This window comes from Engystomops pustulosus, chromosome 2 (genome assembly GCF_040894005.1).
Source record: "Engystomops pustulosus chromosome 2, aEngPut4.maternal, whole genome shotgun sequence".
Taxonomy (NCBI): domain Eukaryota; kingdom Metazoa; phylum Chordata; class Amphibia; order Anura; family Leptodactylidae; genus Engystomops; species Engystomops pustulosus.
In genome coordinates, this window is record NC_092412.1 from 96196408 (window position 1) to 96215047 (window position 18640).

The window sequence follows — 18640 nt, forward strand, 5'->3', positions numbered from 1 at the left end:
CATTACTGGGGGGCTGTGTGGGCACATTACTGAGGGGCTGTGTGGGTACATTACTGGCGATGTGTGGGTACATTACTGGGGGGCTGTATGGGGAACATTACTGGGGGCTGTGTGGGAACATTACTGGAGGGCTGCGTTGGGCACATTACTGGGGGGCTGTAATGGGGGACATTAGTGGGGGACTGTGTGGGGACATTTCTGGGGGGCTGTGGGGCACATTACTGGCTGGGGGACTGTATAAGGGACATTACTGGGGGTAGCTGTGGGGGAAATTACTGGGATAGCTGTGAGGGACGTTACTGGGAGGCTGTGGTCACATTTCAGGGGTGTTGTATGGGGTACATAACTGGGGGTAGCTTTGTGGGGGACATTACTGGGGGGCTGTGTAGGGCACATTACTGGGCGGCTGTGTAGGGCACATGACTGGGAGTAACTGTGTGGGGCACGTTACTGGGGGGATGTGTGGGGCACATTTCTTGGGGCACATTCACACGTGGCACTAGAACAGGCCTCTGTTTGATCTCATATGTTTTCCAGTGAAACACACAGGATCGGTAACGAGCACCTGGTGTTGTTTAAATGCAAGACAGAGGTGTGAGCGCTGGCTTACAGTATTTGGGGGAGATTGTTAGGGGCAGCAGCAGGATAATGCTGTCAGTGAACCAAAATGTAGGAACAATGAGGAACATTAGATATGGTAATGCCGGGCCTAATGAAGAAGATGGAGGACACGTCAACTGCAGTCACTGGAGGGAACAAGTAAGGATTTCTCCTGTGTTTCTGCAGCTGTATATACAGTACACTCCGTAAAGTTGTTATTGGCACAACCACATTTGAGGGGGTTATGTACAGGACTGGGCATTACTGTAAGAGTGCTACATATGCATTGGGGCCCATGCCTCTGATCTTTTACCACCCTAGCAACGCCCCTGGGGTTAACCATTGATAAATCAAAACAGAGCTGCAGGAGTAGATGGGTGGGGTGCAATTACATCTAAACAGCCAGCGGGTTTATGTCTTTGTTCACACTAAAAATATACAGGCATTCCCCTACTCAAGGATACCCGACTTACAGATGACCCCTAGTTAAAGACAAACCCCTCTGCCCACTGTGACCTTTGGTGAATCTCTCTGGATGCTTAATTAGAGTCCCAGACTGCAATGATCATCTGTAAGGAGTCTGTAATGAAGTTACATTGTTCCCATTTCAAATTTTGAAACTGCAATTGTCACTTGGACAAAAAAAAAATGTATTAAAATTGTATTAATGTAAAATAATTGAACTTCAATTATAAAATATACAGTTTTGACTTACATACAAGTTCAACTTAAGAACAAACCTCAGAACCCTATCTTGTACATAGCCCGGGGACTGCATGTACAGGTAAACATTATGACACAAACAGCACATCCTCACACACTCCAGAGACAGAGAATGTGCTGAAACACATGTTACATTGAGATATCACTAAAAGTGTTTTTAGGGGATATGGAATCTTGCTTGTTGTTTTTCAAAATGAGAGGAGAACATTTTTCAGTGTATGTTTTCTAAAACAGCATTGATCAAAGTCAAGCAGTGTACAGGAGTTTGCGGTGTACCAGTAAATCTGGTTTGTGCCTAATTTGTTGTTGTATTTCTCCTGCTTCATTGTGCTTCTACTGCTCCCCTGCGCAAGATTTAACGCTGTTTTGCACCTAAAAAGTCATAAATAATTAAGCCAAAACGCTCCAGTCCCCACCAAGCATAGGAAAAAAATTAAGGTTTTTTTAAAAATGCAGTTGATAAAGAGCCCAAACAACAAAGAAAAATTAGGTGCACAAAATAGAGGCACAAAAAGATCTCAGTGAAGGGGGGAAAGATAAATGACCACAACGTGTTTAATTATTATGTCTGGGTGGTGATGGATTCTCTCAGCCAAATATTAAAGGTAGTTGTTTGGGAGGGTCATGCCAGCTAAATCCTCAGGTGTCTGTAGGCGTCTGTTTCGCTACAGTAGCTGGAGCTTAGGTCTGCTACCTCAGATATAAAAAAGACAAAAGATAATTTACTGAAATAAGGCTTAGGGTAAGTGGACTACTAAGGAATAAAGGATATAAGGACATTTCAGGAGCTGGACTATTTTTATTACATTGACACAACCTACCGAAAGAGTGAGGTCCTCAGTTTAAACCTGTTTCAGATGCATGTGAGGAGAGCACAGAAGTTAAGGAGGACATGAGAATTGTCACAAGAATGTTGACACCCAAATAGTTAAACTATAGAGCACTTAAAGTACAAAGGACTCCTTACTGGGCTAAAAGGCCTTGACTATGGCCAGCGAGGCTGAAGCTCAGGTTTCTTGTTCCAACGTCCCAGTATGGACAAACACACCTACAGTATAAGCACCATTAATACTGAGGCTCTGTGAGATCTATATGCTAGTAACTGGCACTGTGCAGTATGTGACAAATGTATCAAGAGTGAATCTGGGTGAGAAGAAAAGAATCAGGTGAGGTCTTTTCCATTTAGCATTTTTTTTTATAAACACTTCATAAATCTATAAAGGTCCTGTCTAAGTGAAGATTAGTGATAAAGAGGTATAACTGTGTAACACATTCCTGACTAAGGTGCTCGGTGCTAAACTTCAGTCTTTCCTGCTGCTATTGGGTAATTGATCAAAAATGTAAACTAATAAATTTAGTTTTTAAATTATTATGCCTTATGATCTGCTCTGGTAAATCTAGTCTAAAGTTGCTTTTATTCATGTTGCCAGTCTTACGTTTGTCTTTGTGCATAGTTCCCTGAGTCTGCATTGCTTTCTCATTCATTTGTTTACCTATGTTCTCTAGATGCAGACTGTGCTGTTGGTTATTACTATAATTTCATATAATTTCATTGTAACATTGCACCATAATTTGGCACCAAAACAATGAAAATGATGAAATCTTACTTCTCCTGCAGTTCACAAACACATTGTAAACTGAATTTAATTGTTGAGATAATTACATAGAGGGTAACGTGTTCTTCATAATATATTATGAAGATGCCGCAGACACCTACAACTGATTTCCTTCTTTGGTATGTCGTCTGTGTCGAATACTTTATGTTAAAAGGCAATAAGTTAACTACATTTTCCATATGTTTAAATACATCAAATTTAAACAAAATCCCTGTAAAACTGGTAGTAGTAATATTATTATGTGATGATGTCGCTAATAATGATCGTTGTCATTTCAACAAACTTTTGCTTTAAACTCTTACTTCATTCTAGGAAATGACACTGTCTGCTGGGAAAAAAGAATTCAGTGTTGACCACAAGGTGTTTAACTTCATCTAATTTGCTGTCCAGTGCCTATTGTCAAGTGAAATCCATGTGTAGAGATTGAGGCAGAATGCAAGAAGTAGGTTGTGTCTCTGCTCTATGGTTTTGAATTTGACAAAGCTCATATATCTTGTAAACACCCTTCTTTTAAACTAGAGCCTGTCATATATACAATTCTGTTTGCCCACTGGTCAAAAACGTATGGTTTTGTTGAGGTTTACTTCTCTTGAGGCATCAACTTCTCAGGGAATTAGCCTTTTGCAGTTTTACATAAAATAGAGTTGTGGAGATGCTTTAATGAGGAAGCAAGACTAAGTTAAGGAAAAGAAGTGTAAACTTACCCGACAATCTATTGCATTAATGAAAGCATAGAAAAAAGTTTGGAAGAAACAAGATATTAGATAAGTAGTATACAACCAAAAGGTTAACAATATAGCAATGACCGCGGGTGTCATCGGTGGGTGTCACCGGCTATGGAGAGGGCTCCGTGGCAATATGTCACTCGTTGCTAAGGGGTTAAAGTGATATCGAAAAATGTTATCTGACTCAATTTCCTATACAAAATATATATAACTTACTATATTACTATACTATAATAAATACTATATACAGGCAGTCCCCGGGTTACATACAAGATGGAGTCTGTCGGTTTGTTCTTAAGTTGAATTTGTATGTAAGTCGGAACTATATATTTTATCATTGTAATCCCAGACAGAACTTTTTTGGTCTCTGTGACAATTGGATTTTAAAAATGTTGGGTTGTCATAAGAATGAATATTAACACTAAAGCTTCATTACAGACACATTTGATAACCATTACAGCTAATCATTGTAGCCTAGGACTAAAGTACAATAAATTACCAATATCCAGAGGTCCGTTTGTAACTAGGGGTCGTATGTAAGTCGGGTGTCCTTAAGTAGGGGACCGCCTGTATTTATTACTATAATAAAAAAGGCAAATATTCTTTTAAACAAGAAATTATTTTTTTAACATATCTTTATCTTTTAGTCTATACAACTAAATGTAGTCTGGACACTGTACATGCATTTACTTTTTTGTGCAAAAATTAAGGTGTCACACCTTTTCTCAGTCTAGCTTCATTATGGATCGCAAATGAGATCCACTTTGTAGGGAATAATTTGTGACAAATTAGGTGCAAAATTAACTGCAAATTAATTGGTCGTGCAACAAATCTCTTTTTGAAACGTAATCTTTCTAAGTCTGAACTCGGTCTGTGGGATCTCTATAGCACCGAGGCAGCAGGCGCGCTGTCTTGATGTTGTGTTGGACTCCAACCTCTCCTTTATAACACATATTCAATCTCTAGCTCACTCTTGCCCCATGCATCTCAGAAACATCTCCAGAATCCAACCATTTCTTACAATTAAAACCTCTAAGATGCTAATTGTTGCCCTGTTTAACTCTTGACCAGACTACTGTAACTCATTACTAATCGATCTTCCACTCACTAAACTCTCTCCTCTCCAATCTATTTTTAGTGCAGCAACCAACACTACATGGATGTCGCATGCACATCTCCAGGACTTCTCCTGAGCTGCACCAATTCTCTGGTATGACCTTCCCTGGACTAAAAGACTAATACCCAACCTCCAAAGTTTCAAACATTCTCTTAAAACCCATCTTTTTAGGCAAGCCTATCACACTCGCTAACTGCATTAAACTTCAACTCTCTCTTTATTAATCTATCCTATGTCCTCCTCCCGTTGCTTAGCCGGCAAACACCAGATATATACCAAGCTCCAGGCTTCTCTGCAGTCACTTTCACCTTGGACTTTGTATATAAGATGGCAGCTGATGGCTGTTAAATTATTTTATACTGTTCCCTTATAAAGAAAGGCTGGACCATAATACAAGCTCTTATACCTCTTGTGTCACCCCCCTCATCCTCATGGACTGTAAGCTCTTGCGAGCAGGGCCCTTCCTAATATTGTTCCATATGACTTTTTGTACTGTGCAATGTAAAGTTATATTTGTACATGTCCCCTATGATTTGTAAAGCGCTGCAGAATTTGATGGTGCTACATAAATAAATAATTATCATAAACGATGATTATTATTATTATTATTATTATTATTAAAGAAAAATGTAAAAAAAAACAAAGAACAGTGAAAATGTCCAACAAGGGGTCCTTTATGACCTCGTGAGGGACAAATAAAGTAAAAATACACAAAATAAATATTAATTAATATTCAGAAAAATACATTTACATTTCCTAATATAATAAAAAAAATCCCCCACTACACTACAAAAAAACATCGCCATAATGGCCCTGTTTGCCTGAGACTATACATTATATATCAAAACCACCAAAACATAAAAGGGAATTCACTAATTGTGTTCATTATGAGATCATTTAAAAATGTTAAATATATATACTTTATATTACAAAAATAGCCTTTTATCCACTTTTAACCCCAAATAAAATAGAAAGAAAAAAAACTTTAAACTTTCATTAGATTTAATTAGCCCTAAGTGTCCTAGAAAAAAACGCTAAAAATTTTAAGGTAGCAAGCAAAACAAATAAATTTTGTCGCTTAAATTCCCTAGTACAAAAATTTGCTAAAAATGCCATGGTCATTAACCCCGCAGGGTTTTTTTTGCTCATTTCTCGCTCTCCATCTTCAAAAATCCAAAACTTTTTCATTTTTACATGTTCAGAGCTGTGTGAGGGCTTATTTTGTGTATGTAAAAATGTTTTATTCCCAGTGAATTTAACTAGTATTCCATGCCTTGTACTGGGAAGCTTGAAAGAAATTCACTATCTTGTGGGCTTAGTTTTTACGACTTTCAATGTGCGATCTAAATAACATCTCGGTTAGATCACGGTGATACAAAACTAATATAGGTTTTATTATATATATTTAATAAATTTTCAAAAATGAAACGAATATGTACGAAAAGAAAAATTCGCCATATTCTTTTTCATAATTCAGTGTACAGAGCGTCAGTGTGTGGTGTCATTTTTTGTGAAATGAGTTGACGTTTTCATTTACCATTTTAAGGACTGTCCAACATTTTGAACACTTTTTATAGCATTTTTTGAATGTGTAAAATGCTGTAAAGGTGGTGTTTCGGACATTTGGGAGCTATGGGGTTCACCCTGGCAATAACCAGTATTTTTTATTTTCATAAATCTGGCATTCTCAGACATGGTGATGCCTAAAGTTTTTGTGATTTTTAGTGTTTATTACGTTTTATACCAGTTCTAGGGAAAGAGGGGTTATTTTTATATTGTAAGGTTTTTCACATTATTTATAATTTTTTCTTATTTTTATTCTTTACTTTTTTTACAATTTTTTAGACCCTCTAGGGTACTTTAACCCTCAAAGATCTGATTGTTCATACCATATGCTGCAATACTACTGTGCTAGCACCGACCGTGGGTATTAGTGGGTGTTTGATGCATTATGAAGCCTCTTCATATACCCCACGCTCCTCTGTATGACAACTTCCACTACAGCTTTTAAAGTGAGACTACCGCCATTTTATCGACAATCATCTTGGTCTATTGTCTACATAAATTTGATTTGCAACTATTTAGTAAATGACTAGTTATGCATATTCTAGTCATGCAAATGGATTGTTACCATTTTGCTCCTAAAAAAGTGAATTTTTTATTATTCTGTTTTGTTTAGTATTTGCTATTGCTAATTTCTGCTATAGTGCACCTGCCAGGAGAAACAGCCTTGCTAGCAGAAGAGCCAGGGAAAGTTAGTGGGAACAGGGGCCATACAGGAGCAGAACAAGGGGGAAACCAGAGGACAGGAATATAAGTTCTGTACTGCATTCATTATATTTACTGCTATCATCTAATATATAAAGCTGAGCGTTTCATTTATGAAAAGGCTCTGTAGTAAGGAGTTGCAAATGAAGTACTTCACATTACTAGGGCAATCATTTAGTTTAGTTAAGTGTTGAATATCTGTGGTGTTGAATATATAATGCCAAATGCTACCACTGCTTAAAGGGGTTTTCCCATGAATGAAAATTCTCACATTTCAATCCCTTAGCGAAGTTTACACAATAAAGATCATTTTAACCCCTTACTTCACAATTTTATCAGTTTTATTGCTGTTTTAGCTCCTATAGCACCCTAGGCTGGTCTGTGTAATGTTCCGTGGACGGGGACTCTAAGCACCTCCTATAGCTCCCTAGGCTGGTCTGTGTAATATTCCGTGGACGGGGTCTCTAAGCAGACACATTATGATCCATCTAGTCCTGTGAGCTGAAAATGTGGTTAGATGATCAGGATGCAAGGTTTATATACACTTCCATTAACCTTCTGAACATTGTACTAGTATCTGACACAAAGAAAGAGAGATGAGACAGATGATGAGATCCATGAGATGCCTATTACACACTGTCAGCTCTGCTGCATATCTTTTCTCCCTCCTCAGACGAAGAACTTATTTGCCAGTAGCTTGCAGCTTTTCTCTCCTCACGATGTGTTGTTTGCTGGCAGGAAGTGAGTGTCTGTGTCCATGAAAGCACCATCTTGGACTGCAGGGGGCGGGGCTAGAGTGCAGGGAGCAGAGAGACAGAAATCTCAGCTGCATGGCCTCACGCGGAATCCAAGGTGGCTTCCCCAACACTAGGAAAGATGTTACAGGGTCGTGTCTAGGGGCAACTGCACAAAGCTGAATTTGTATGTAAGTCGGAACTGTATATTTTATAATTGTAACCCCGGTCAGAATTTTTTTGGTCTCTGTGACAATTGGTTTTTAAAAATGTTGGATTTTTATAAGAACCAGGATTAACAATAAATCTTAATTGCAGACACCTGTGATAACTGTTATATCTGTTTATTGTAGCCTAAAGATAAAGTACAGTAATTTAACAATATCCAGAGGTCCGTTTGTAACTAGGGGTCGTCTGTAAGTCAGGTGTTCTTAAGTAGGGACTGTCTGTATAGTGATTACCTGGGGCTGTACATAGTAAATACTGGACGCTGTATATAACGATTACTGGGGAGGCTGTATATAGTTATTTCAGGGGAGCAGTATATAGTGATTGCTGTTCCCTGACTGGACTACATTCAATGGGCCCCCACCAGATTTTGCGCCCAGGGGCCCCCACCAACCTTAATCCGGCCCTGGTTATTTCTGTAGTGTGATATCACAGTATATCATTGTGTACATTGTGAGAAACCAGTAATATTATTACTGTTCATCTCTGGAAAAGATATTTTCTTAGAGACATGAACATCAGAAGGTAATACATCTATGGTCATTGGACATAGTAAATGGCAATAAAACACAGCTAGTGACATGAACATACCACTCATAACTAAAGGAAATTTATTTCCATTGTTTGACATTCTGATTCATTTAACTAACCTGAAAAAGTGTTTACATAATTGAAAAATAATAGGGAATTATTATTTTAGAAGTTCAAGAACAAATACCTCAAAATGCTTTTAACATTCCACTATTAATATATTTTTTATTAAAAAGGGGAATAGATGGAGACAGATGGAGCACTTACCTCAGGTGCAGTTAGAAATGAAGGTTTAGAGGGGTGCAGAGTGTGAGGAGATTCTGTACTTCCCTTGCTTATCCTGTCTTACAAGCCATGATATGCATATGCCACCTTCATACCACGGTGTTGGCTGTGCTAGTCCAAAGAGTGGGCCATCCGGGAGGGAACACCCAGCAATGGTGCACTAACTATAGAATATAGAACATAGAATTGTACAGCCACATGATCTTACCCAGGATATACTTAGATGCCAGAGCCTCTTAGTATATGAGATGTCTTCTGAGCTCACTAACCACTTCATAGTTGTCACAGGTGGTCCCGCGACCCATATCGCGGATCACGGGCTCATCCATGCCCCTCTTTCCCCGCTGGTACGTCATCATTCCTGACGACGTAGGGTGCGGCTAGGAGTTCCGGCTTCACAAGGTTTAAAGGGCCAGCGTGCCATTGATTGCCGCTGACCATTTCAGAAGGACATATAAGCCGACCTCTTCCTGCACACCCTGCCAGATCTTTCTGCCTTGTGCCTTAGAGAAAGCTTTGTCTGATGCCCTGCACTGTTATTGTGATTTCCCGTTGTGACCCCGGTTCTGTTCCTGACTATGCTCCTCCGCTGCCTGCCCTGACAGCTTGCTTCGTCTCTGACCTTGAACCTCTGCTGTCTGCATTGACCTATTGCCTGACCCCGACCACGAGATTACCTGCTGACTTTATACCTCGACCTTGGCTGCCACGGCGGACACATCGCGACTGTTTAACGACCTGGTGGCACCATGCCGCAGCAAGACCATCCTGCTTTGGGGCGGCTATGGAAGCATCTGCAATGTGTTCTTCACATATATTGTTCTTCACATACTATTGTGAAGAACACCGTTCCTCACGCGTGTCTTCGGATAAGTTAGCAGATGTACGGAACATCTGCAATGTGTTCTTCACTGTGTTTTTTCAAAGTGTTCTTTCAGTGAAAACATCTGCAAACATCTGCAATGTGTTCTTCTTTAGTGTTCTTTCAATGTGTTCTTTCAGTGAAAAATGCTCGAGTCTCCCATTGACTTCAATGGGTTCGTTATTTGATACGAGCACTCAAGCATCGGGAAAAGTTTGACCCGAGTAACGAACACTCGAGCATTTTAGTGCTCGCTCATCTATATCACCCAGATATATTTCCAACCTTCTTCTATCAGTCTTAGTGTACACAATTTTGGTTGCCCCTAGACCTGACCCTGAATCTTCCAAGTTTAGGGTCTTCAGACATTTTTTTTTCTGTCTGTAGCTGTGCTGAGCTGCTCTCTCCCTCTAACTCTCACCCTTGCATTCCAGGATGAGCTCTCACACACACACAGACACTGACTTCCTGCCAGCAAACAACAACACTTCACATTGTGAGGAGAGTAAAGCTACAGACAGATAAGATCTTTATATCAGGGGAGGGGAGGGAGGTATATAGCAGAACTTGTATGTTATAGGTGAGTTGGCAGAGCTGAGAGTGCCATTGTGTGTTACATCCATCTTATGAATCTCACTATCTCTCATCTCTGAAAGTGTATATAAACCTGTACCCTGACTAATCTAACTACATTGTCACCACACAGCACAGAGAAATCATGAAGTATCTGGTTAGAGAGTCCCCGCCCATTTTACACTGACCATCACTGAGTACCATTAGTAAGTGGTTAAAAATTATCTTTATTCTGCAAACATCACAAGAGGTTTGAAATATGAGAATTTTCTTTCATTCAAACCAATTTGAATTTTAAAACTTTAAAATTCTAAAGGATCCCTTTGCTGTAGGGTGTGGCACCACATGGCCCCCACCATCACTATCACTTTCACTTTTTTCTGAGGTTAAGGAGAGATGGAATTGGCATATGGTACCTCTATGCTGAATGACAGACATGTCCTGTTTAGTGGGATTATGCTCACTCCTCCCACATTGCGAAGTCTCTCCTCTCCCTCTAGGAACCGCTACATAGGATCCCCTTGTGGCTCTTCTGCAACCTATTCATCCTATTTTTCCCTCTCCTTTACTCATCCTTTTCCCACTTGTTTCTTTAGTTCAAACAAGGTTGATTACATCAGGATTATGCTTTTACCCTGTTATTAGGGCTTACAGAGGGTCAGTGTTGATTCCTGGAAAATATTCTTCCTCATATTATTGCTGTTTTTAATCTGCTACTTAACCCCTTAAGGACCTATCCAGTTTATGGCTTAAGGCTCAGCCCTATTTTTTGTATTCTGACATGCCTCGCTTTATATGGTAATCATTTTTGAACACTGTTACTTTCAGATTATGAGACAGTTTTTCCTCACATGTTGTAGTTCATTTTAGTGGTAAATTTTGGCTGTTTTGAGTTTTGAGTTTATTTACATAAAAAAGAAAAAATTATGAATATTTTTAAAAGAAATTCCATTTTTGAAATTCTAAATCATTGCGCTTTCTGGCAGATAGATTTAACACCAAAATAAGGTGGTTGAATAACATTTCCCATATGTCTGCTTTACATTTTCATAATTTATTAAATGTCTGGATAATTCATTTTGATGTCATGCTGCTTACAAATGGAATATCGGTTTTCCGTATTTTCAGAATTGAGAGGATAATTACTGTTTTGAATGAAATTTTAAATATTTAATTAACTGAATTTTTATTGAAGTTTTTAGTATTTCAACATTCCACCGACTGTAGCATATCAGAATGTTATCACAGAAGGAAGTATTAATAAGTCATTAGATAACAAATGATCAATACACTATCCAGGCAGATAAAGTAGCAAAGAACAAGAGAAACTTTAAATCACAATAACAAGGTCTTACAACGAATCATGGCTCTTTATGAGCCAGTAACTACATGACTATGAATCACATAGAGACAGGTGGGGGGGACACAACAAGGAGGATACAGTAGGGAAAGAGAGGATGGGGGGAGGAAAGGTGGTGTCTGCACCCATTATAGGGGGTGGGTCTGTTACCCACTCCTCAGCATTCGTCTCTACCCGTCCAGAAGTCGCCCCACGGGGCCCAAATAAAGTTAAATCTATGTACTGTGTTTTGGAGGAGCGCGGTGAGATGTTCCATTTTTCGCACTTCCTGTATCCTGGCACATAATTCTGCGCGGGAAGGAGGTTGTTTCCGCTTAGCCTAGATTAAACACTTAGCCGCAGAAAGTAAGTGTAGGAGCAGTTTGGAGGCCTTTTTATTTAGCTGTTGAGGGTATACACTCACCGGCCACTTTATTAGGTACACCTGTCCAACTGCTCGTTAACACTTAATTTCTAATCAGCCAATCACATGGCGGCAACTCAGTGCATTTATGCATGTAGACATGGTCAAGAAAATCTCCTGCAGTTCAAACCGAGCATCAGTATGAGGAAGAAAGGTCATTTGAGTGCCTTTGAACGTGGCATGGTTGTTGGTGCCAGAAGGGCTGGTCTGAGTATTTCAGAAACTGCTGATCTACTGGGATTTTCACACACAACCATCTCTAGGGTTTACAGAGTATGGTCCGAAAAAGAAAAAACATCCAGTGAGCGGCAGTTCTGTGGGCGGAAATGCCTTTTTGATGCCAGAGGTCAGAGGAGAATGGGCAGACTGGTTCGAGCTGATAGAAAGGCAACAGTGACTCAAATCGCCACCCGTTACAACCAAGGTAGGCAGAAGAGCATCACTGAACGCACAGTACGTCGAACTTTGAGGCATATGGGCTACAGCAGCAGAAGACCACACCGGGTGCCACTCCTCTCAGCTAAGAACAGGAAACCAAGGCTACAATTTGCACAAGCTCATCGAAATTGGACAGTAGAAGATTGGAAAAACGTTGCCTGGTCTGATGAGTCTCGATTTCTGCTGCGACATTCGGATGGTAGGGTCAGAAATTTGGCGTCAACAACATGAAAGCGTGGATCCATCCTGCCTTGTATCAACGGTTCAGGCTGGTGGTGGTGGTGTCATGGTGTGGGGAATATTTTCTTGGCACTCTTTGGGCCCCTTGGTACCAATTGAGCATTGTTGCAATGCCACAGCCTACCTGAGTATTGTTGCTGACCATGTCCATCCCTTTATGACCACAATGTACCTCCATCTGATGGCTACTTTCAGCAGGATAATGCGCCATGTCATAAAGCTGGAATCATCTCAGACTGGTTTCTTGAACATGACAATGAGCTCACTGTACTCAAATGGCCTCCACAGTCACCAGATCTCAATCCAATAGAGCATCTTTGGGATGTGGTGGAACGGGAGATTCGCATCATGGATGTGCAGCCGACAAATCTGCAACTCCTTATCCAAGTATGTTTTCCACTTCCTCATATAGTCATGTTTCGGGGGGTCTGCTGGGTAGGTCAAGATTTTATATATATAGCCGAAATGAGGCCTGCCGTGGATTGTTCCATTTTGCATAGCCTCTCAAATTCCGTAGGCGTAGACACCTTAGTGGAGCCGTACAGTGAACTGAGGTATGATTTAATTTGCAAGTAGCTGAAGAGAGAAGATGAAGGGAGCTTAAATCTAGCTTGCAAATCTGGAAAATCCAGAATGGCCTTTGAGCCAAAATCGACAATATCTGCAAAGCGAAAAAGGTTCTTAAGGAACCATGGGCTGGACATCTGCTCTGTAAGGCTAGAGGGCAAGCGCGGATTGAAAAGAAAAGAGGTCATGGGAGAGTATTGGGATTCTAGGGGGAAGCAGTCCTTACATTGAGCCCAAATCGATCTGGTGTGTGTCATAGGACCTAACAGCGGGGTGTCAGGGGTGATTGCGGCGTTGGCCCAAAGAAAAGCATTAGGGTGAAGCGGAGCACTCCAGAGCTTCTCCACCTCTATCCACTTAGAATAAGCCGGCATAGTGGACCACGCCGGGATCCGGCGAAGGTGGGCCGCCCAGTAGTATTTCACTATGTCTGGGACTGCGAGGCCCCCCAAATCTCTAGGTTGGGTCATTAGCTTATCAGGGAGTCTGTGTCTCTTATGTGCCCGAATGAATTGGAAGAGAGAAACCTGGAGCGTCCTGAGAACCCTAAGGGGGTCAATTTCTGCAGGATTGTCATTTTTATAGCCGAAATTCTCCCAAAGAAGGAGATCGGCATTTTATGCCACTTGTCTAATAACTTCCACATTGATGGTCAACAAGATGTCATCCACAAAGAGAGACAATTTGAATTCTTTATCCCGAACCATCACTCCTCCAACATCCACAGACCTCCTGATGGCTGCTGCCAAGGGCTCAATACAGAGGACAAAGAGGAGGGGGGATAGCGGGCACCCTTGTCGAGTTCCGTTGTGGATGGGGAACCTAGTTGATGTTACATGGGGGAGTTTAATGGAGGCCGAGGGGGTGAAGTATAAGCCTTGTATGGCCTTTAAAAACGGACCACGTAAGCCATAGTTTTTCAGTGCCTGGAACAGGAAGGGCCATCCCAGCCTGTCAAAGGCCTTTTCTGCATCTAAGCTCAGAACAAGGGCCTCCCCTCCTGTTCTGTTCTGACCACCTCAATTAAATCAATGGTGCGCCGGGTATTGTCACCACCCTGACGCGAGGGGATGAACCCCACTTGATCCTTGTGGATAAGCTGAGGGGTCCACTGGAGGAGTCTACTAGCCAAAATTTTGTAGTCCGTGTTTAATACGCTATGGGTCTATAGTTTGAGCAGTCCATGGGGTCTTTCCCAGGCTTAGGGATCAGGGTGATATGCGAGTGGGACATCTCCCGCGGGACTGCCGTACCCTAAAGAAAGCATTCAATAAAGTCAGCACATGGGGAGCTAACAGCGATTGAAACGTTTGATAGTATAGGTACGTCAGTCCATCAGGACCCGGAGATTTGCCATTGGGAAGGGCTTTTATAACCTCAGTCAGTTCCTCCAGTTCACTGGGGGCATTAAGGGTGTCTAGCGCCTCCGGGGGCAGCTTGGGCAAGTTGTAGGATTGAAGATAAATATCAATCTGGGAGTTGCGAGCCTCAGGGTCTGTGGGAAGGGATCGTCTCGTTTAGCCGCCAGTGATACGCTTTAGTGCACATATGGGTGTCTGAGAGGATCAGGGAGAGGGGGGCATGGTCCGACCATGTTATCGGCCCCAGTTCTGCAGTTTCCATTAATCTCAGGATTTGGATGGAACCCATAAAGAGATCAATTCTCATGTGGGTTCCGTGCGGTGGGGACTAATAGGAGGAGCGGTCGTGTGGGTTGCAAATTCTCCATAAATCATAGAGCCTATATTGCCGGATGAGCTTTCTAAATTCTTGGGTGAGTCTAAGGAGGTTGGGGGGGGGGGGGAGAGGAGTTTATTGCTAGTCTATCTGCGAAGGCCGAGAAGGGTAGATTAAAGTCTCCTCCCATGAGAAGGGCCACTGGAGGTAGGCTAGAAAGGCATCTGAAGACTTTTTGTAAAACTTAATCTGACCCGAATTAGTGGCGTAAATGTTGCACAAGGTGAGGGGAAGATTACGAAGAGATCCATGGAGAATAATAAATCTGCCATTTGGGTCGGTGATAGTGTTAGTGATTTGGATGGGGCAGGATCCAGCTATAAGAATGGCTACACCTCCGCGGCGTCCATCCCCATTAGCCAGGAATGCTTTCGGATAGGAATTTTTTGCAAATGCACAAGAGCCGGAAGTTCCAAAATGGGTTTCCTGTAAGAAAACCACATCCGCCTTTTGGGAGCGTATTTCTCTCAAGGTCATAGAGCGTTTGGTGTTAGAGTTCAGGCCCTTGACATTTAGTGTCACGAATTTAACCATTGTATAGGAGGTATGGAGTCAAGGAGCAACTGTTATGGCCTACCCCAGTTCCTGAAGAGGGCTGCCGGGTGTCATGATATATTGGGTGCATGAGACCTCAGGAAAAACATAAGGGGGGGAGGAGAAGACAAACCATATAAAGACATAACAATGAGAACCATAAACATAGTAATAACTAACTGTATCCAACCTGCTTTAACAGAGGCTGGGTAGTCTGGGTATAAATAGGATGGTTACTAGAGATGAGCGAGCACTAAAATGCTCGGGTGCTCGTTACTCGAGCCGAACATTTCCAGATGCTCGAGTGCTCGTTTCGAGTAACGAGCCCCATTGAAGTCAATGGGAGACCCGAGCATTTTTCAAAGGGACCATGGTTCGGGAATAAAATGTGTTATTTAATTGAAAAAGAATGTCTTCTGATAATTTGCAAACATCTGCGATCTATTCTTCACTGTTCCGCGCGTATATTATCTCCCGACAAGTTAGCAGATGTAAAGAACAGTGAAGAATAGAATAAAAACAGTGAACACAGTGAACACAGTGAACACAGGATCATTTAAGATAAAAACACAGTGCAGAACACAGTGCAGAATAGATTACAGATGTTCGGCACATCTGCTTACTTGTCGGGAGATACGCGCGGAACGGCGCGTACAAAATAGCATGTGAAGAACAATATATATGTGTGAAGAAGACATTGCAGATGTATGGAAACATCTGCAATGTGTTCTTTACACACATATATATTGTTCTTCACATGCTATTTTGTTCGCGCCGTTCCGCGCGTATCTCCCGACAAGTAAGCAGATGTGCCGAACATCTGTAATCTATTCTGCACTGTGTTCTGCACTGTGTTTTTATCTTAAATGATCCTGTGTTCACTGTTTTTATTCTATTCTTCATTGTTCTTCACTGTGTTTTTTTAATTAAATGCTCGATCTCGAGCAGGGGAAATACTCGTCCGAGCAACGAGCCGTCTCGAGTACCCTAATGCTCGACCGAGCATCAAGCTCGGACGAGCATGTTCGCTCATCTCTAATGGTTACCTAGGCCCCCGCTGCCTGTCGGGGGAAATCCGACTCGCTCCAGGAGGCGGGGGGTGTACCCTTACTATTAAAGAAATTAGACTTCCCGTAGGAGGGGAAATCAAAGAAAGAGGCAAAATTAGGATGAGTAAGGGGGGGGGGGGTAAAGGAGATCTTTTCTTCTGTATTTGTGACCATTCTGGTGGCGGTGCAGGGGGTGGGGGAGTAATTTCCCAATCAGGAATATCAGGGACCTCCAGGTCCAACGCCTTACAAAAGCTATGTAGGTCTGCATAGGAGCGTAGCAGAGATGTTTGGCCACCGTCGATACGGAATGCCCCATCGATACGGAATGCCTTTGTCTCTCAGCTGGGAGAGCAGCAGCCGCAGCTGGCGTCGTTTGTGCAAGGTAATCCAAGAGAGATCAGAAAATATCTGAACAGTGGTTCCTGCGTATTTGAGGGTTCCTGCTTTTCTGGCTTTGCTCATTATCAGCTCCTTCATCTCGAAGTCGTTCACACAACAAACTATGTACCTGGGTCTGGTGGTGGTGCCACGAGGACCTAGTGCTCGATGGGCCCTGTCAAATTTGACCTTGTGTGTGGGAGACTGGTCGAGGTTTTGATTAAACAGATATTCTAGCAGTGCTCTAACATCTTCTGGGCCTTTTGGTTCAGGCATCCCCCTAACCCTCAGTTTGTTGCGGCACCCCCTGTTATCTAGGTCCTCAATGTGACGATTCATATCCCTTATAGTGGTTGCCTGAGCTGCAGTATTGTCTGTAAGTTGGGCCACATACAACCTCGTATCATCATGAGCAGATTACAGACCCTCCACTCTTCCCACCAGGAAATGTAAGTTTTCTTTCACTGACTGCAATTCTGTACGAAATGTGTCCTTAACCTCTTCTATGAGGCCCCTAAAGTCCTCCTTAGTAGGTAGATTCTGGAGCAACAGTTGCATTTCTGGGGATGTGCAGAGAAAGAACTTTGCAGGTGATCCGCTTGGGGATGCTGAGCTACTGGGAGGTCCCCAGTGGCAGCTACTGGCAGCTAGACCTGTCAGGGATGGGGTAGCACTCAGGTCATCCTCTAGGGGGGTATGCCAGGTTACTGATGGAGCCCTGTAGTTGGGAGAGTGGTGGGTCAGTGGGGCTGTGGCTCTATCTGGCTGGGGCAAGGGATGTTGCCCTGAGGGGCTGGGGGGTGCCTCTTGGGGTCCCGCAGGCGAACCTCCAACCTCCTGATGGTTGTGTAAGGGGGAGGCCGCTGTAGGTGTCCCAGCCATTGGTTCCAGAGGGCAGTGGGGGGAGCCGACCTGCTGTGTGAGCTCCACCTGAGACGTGGTGGTCGGGGATGCCCCAGCGTTGCAGACCCCGTTCTGTGGGGCCTGGGCCAAGTCGTCCCGGGAGATACTGGGGAGGGGGGCAACGGTGGCAGCTACCTCTGCCCAAGATGGCGCTTCACTGCGCGCCATGCGGTCTGGGGTCAGGGAGACGGACAGGGAAGGTCCTACCCGGCTCCTGTCCTGCGTCTGTTCCTTCGGCCGCTGCTGCTTTGGTGCCGCTAGATGGGTCCCTGCAGGATCCAGCGCAGCTCGTCTGTCCTGGAGCAGGGTCTTCTTTACCACTCCGGCGCTGTGTGCCTGAGGCAGAGAGACTCGGCGAGCCGGAGGTTGCAGTGGCGGGAACTCTGTCGGCCCGGTGAGGAAGCGGTCCAGAGTTGCGCTGGAGCCACTCGGGTGGTTCTGTCCTTTAAATCTGCACCCCTCAAACTATTAGAAACAACTTTTAGGAAGATTGTTAACCCCTTGAGATCTTCATAGTAATTAAATCAAAATGGGGGTGAAATTTAGAATGGTCACATTTTGTCAGTCATACATTTATTTGGCCCTAAATTTTAAACATTTCCAAAAGATAAAAAGAGAGAACCCATCATAAAATTTGTTATGCAATTTCTCACGAGTACAGAGGACCCCCGCATGTGGCTGTTACTTGTTTTATGGACACACAGCGAGACGCAGAAGGGAAGGAGCCCCCTGCAGCTGCCAGGATTTTAGTTTTCTCATTGGCTCC